Source organism: Moschus berezovskii, chromosome 23, assembly GCF_049115385.1.
Source record: "Moschus berezovskii isolate FMDL1 chromosome 23, NW_MosBer_1.0, whole genome shotgun sequence".
In the NCBI taxonomy this organism is placed as follows: Eukaryota; Metazoa; Chordata; class Mammalia; order Artiodactyla; family Moschidae; genus Moschus; species Moschus berezovskii.
Genome location: NC_142482.1, coordinates 41,675,223 through 41,678,185, shown reverse-complemented (window position 1 = coordinate 41,678,185; position 2,963 = coordinate 41,675,223). Strand labels below are relative to the sequence as shown.

The window sequence follows — 2,963 nt, the reverse complement described above, 5'->3', positions numbered from 1 at the left end:
CCTGTTCTGCCAGTTTTTTGTTGTTGTTGTTGTTGTTTTTTTTTCAGAGCACAGAGTGCCTCATTCCTGATTTTCACCCTGAACTTCTTTCAGGGGGTGTTGAAGGTCAGCAGCTTGCAATGGTCATGATGTAATCTTTGTAGAGGCAGCTGGCAAGGACCAACTTCCAGTCAGCAGGGTCCCTTCATAGCCACATATCTGACCATGTGACACCATTTCATGGCCATTGTGTCCCGCGGTGCTGGGAAGGCTCATTCCCAGGTCTAGGGAAGTGATGGGCCACTCAGTGTGCTAAAATTGGACCAGGCCTTGCAAGTAGCAAAAGTCTCTGGACCACTGTCTTAGTAGCCTCCTAGTCCAGGAAAATATTTCCTCTTGTTGCTTTTTCCCAAAGTTTTTTTAAAAGGACTTGAATAGAACAAGAACTAGAGAATGAGAAGAAGAGGGACAGACAGAAACACAAAGCAAAACAAAAATGGCAATGAGAGAGAGAAGGAGAGAGGAAGCTGCTCAAAAGGCTAGAAGGTTCCTGTTCACTCATGACACACAGGCTCCAGATCCCCCTTCCTCCTGTGGGCACACTGAATCCGCTTCTAAAAGAAATGCAGAAACTAGCTGGGTGAATCCTACACACAGAAAAACCCCACACTAAAATCATTAGGAGATAAAAAAGTAAATCATTAGAAGAGCCAGACACAAAATCTCTACCCAAACTTCACCCTTGGAACCACAATATACAATCAGGAGGGAAGTCACCACAACCAGTTTCTCCCTGAGAAACAAAGTGTCCCACGTCTGGGACCCTCACTTTGAAGACTTCCACCTGAGACATGGGCCTCCAAAACATACCTCTGAAAGTCAACGAAGTTTGTGTCCATGAAATCCATGAGGCTGCAATGAACTGAGAAGCCGGCTCACCCTGACTCACTGAGATGAGGCTGCAATGAACTGAGAAGCAGGCTCACCCAGACTCACTGAGGCTCTCTCTCCAGGGCACAGCACGCAGACACAGACGAAACCTCCAGCTTGCCCCTGAAAGAAGCCTATCCCCTTATCTTAAAAGCTAAGACTTCTAATACACATCTAGGGGTCAACTGCAATCCTCACCAAGCACCTGAGAAGCCAACAGGTGCCAGGATTGTGCTCTCCCTCTGTCCCACCCCAGGTCACCAGTGTCTCTGTGAAAAGAGTTTCTGCACACGTATGGCCGCCCAGATCCTGGGGCTGCTGCCAGAGGGCATACTCCTTGATCACCTGGTTCAGTGGCTTGTGTTCCTGGGTCCAAAAGGAGATAGAAAAAAAAGAAACAACTGTAATTGGCTACCTGCACCCACCCACCCAGGGCTCAATGTGGAGGAAACAGACAGAAAACCCATCTCCCCACCTTCTCCTGAAAGAGATATAGTTGCATATTTGAAAAGTTATTGCCTCGGGTTCTGTCAGATTGCCTACAACAGCAACAATTACGTTGCCCTGAATGAGGACCCGTGCTCCTGGACCGCAGCGGACACAGTGGCTCAGATCTCCAAGCTCAAGCTTGAGCAGAGAGGTGCTGCAGGTCATGGTAGGAACTACCTGGAGGAAACTGCATATAGTGGCTCCACAGACACCTTAGAATTGGGAAGGACACGCTGCTGCGCACAGGTACAAGGGGTGCAGGGCCTCCCTGATCCCCACTCAGGCTGGACCTGGCTTCCAACAAGGAGAAGAAAGGGGGGTCCCTGTGGGAAGAGCGCCCTGGCTTCCTGTCGGCAGAGGGAGGAATCCGCCCAGGTTTTCATATTCTGTACAAGAGAGTGAATCCCCAGTGGCCCCACTTCCCTGAAGGACAATTAAGGAATCCAGTCTCTTTGGGGAAGAAGCAGGAAACCATCCCTGAGATAACTGGTCAGCAGTGCTCCTTCACCCTGGGTGCCATCTTGTGACCCATGACTGTCTCTCAGGGCCAGTTCTCACCCTGAGAATATGTTTGGAGGCCTGACTCCAGCTTTTCTGAGTCATTTGGCCTCCACCCAAGTCAGGACCATTACTCTGTAGTCTCTCCCTTACATGGTGCCTCCTACCTTGGCTCTCACCCTGACTCCGGAACTTTCCAAGGATTCAGGAACATGCCCAGGCCTCCGAGTCCAGGCTGGTGTCTGGTGTTTGTCCTGCTTCTTTTCAAACCCACTGTCCTGTTTATTCTCAGGATAGTCACAGGATGCTGCTTCCGGGACCCATGGAGGTAACACTAAATGGGAACTTTCTGATTCATCCTCCCAGACCCTCCAAAGACACATGTGACCCATCACCCCATCTCTGACCATGAGGTCCCCCTGGTGCTGGGCCCTGGGATTCTACCCTGAGGAAATCTCACTGACCTGGCAGCATGACACAGAGGACCAGACCCAGGACATGGAGCTTGCAAGCCCGGGCCTTCAGGGATTGGAACCTTCAAGATGTGGGTGGCCCTAGAGGTCTCTTCTGGAGAGCAGCAGAGATACAGGTGCCATGTGCAGCACAAGAGGCTTCAGGAGACTCTCACCCTGAGATGGGATCAGGAGGAGGCTGGGGTGGAGCTTCTTCTCAGATAAAGCTGGAGCCTTTCTAGACCCCTTCAGCAAGGTCAGGACTCAAACCTGAGGTCTGGGCCCTTTCTCTTTCCTCCACAGAACTTCCTCTGATGATCAGAGGGAAGGGTCCCTGCTGAGGACAGACCTCCAGGACGGCAGTTTGTCCAGTCACCACAGCAGCACCTTTCTTCATTTTCCTGATTTTGTCCTTGAGTTTGGTCACAGTTCCAGAAAGTTCTGTGGGGTCCAGGACTAGGGGGTTCCTCTAGGATCTCATGACTCAGTCTTATCTATGGCTTCTCACTTGATATTTTCTTCTTGCAGCTGAAAAAGGAGGGAGCTACATTCAGGCTGCAAGTACAGAGGGGATATGATTCCTAAGACCCTTGCCAGGGTGCAGACAGGAGGCCA

The 2,963-nt window shown here is 50.8% G+C and overlaps 1 pseudogene; it reads left to right on the top strand.

The window, feature by feature from the left end:
• The first annotated feature begins 1,203 nt into the window (after positions 1–1,203).
• LOC129543316 (BOLA class I histocompatibility antigen, alpha chain BL3-7 pseudogene) lies at positions 1,204–2,573 on the top strand (annotated as a pseudogene).
• The last annotated feature ends 390 nt before the right edge of the window (positions 2,574–2,963 follow it).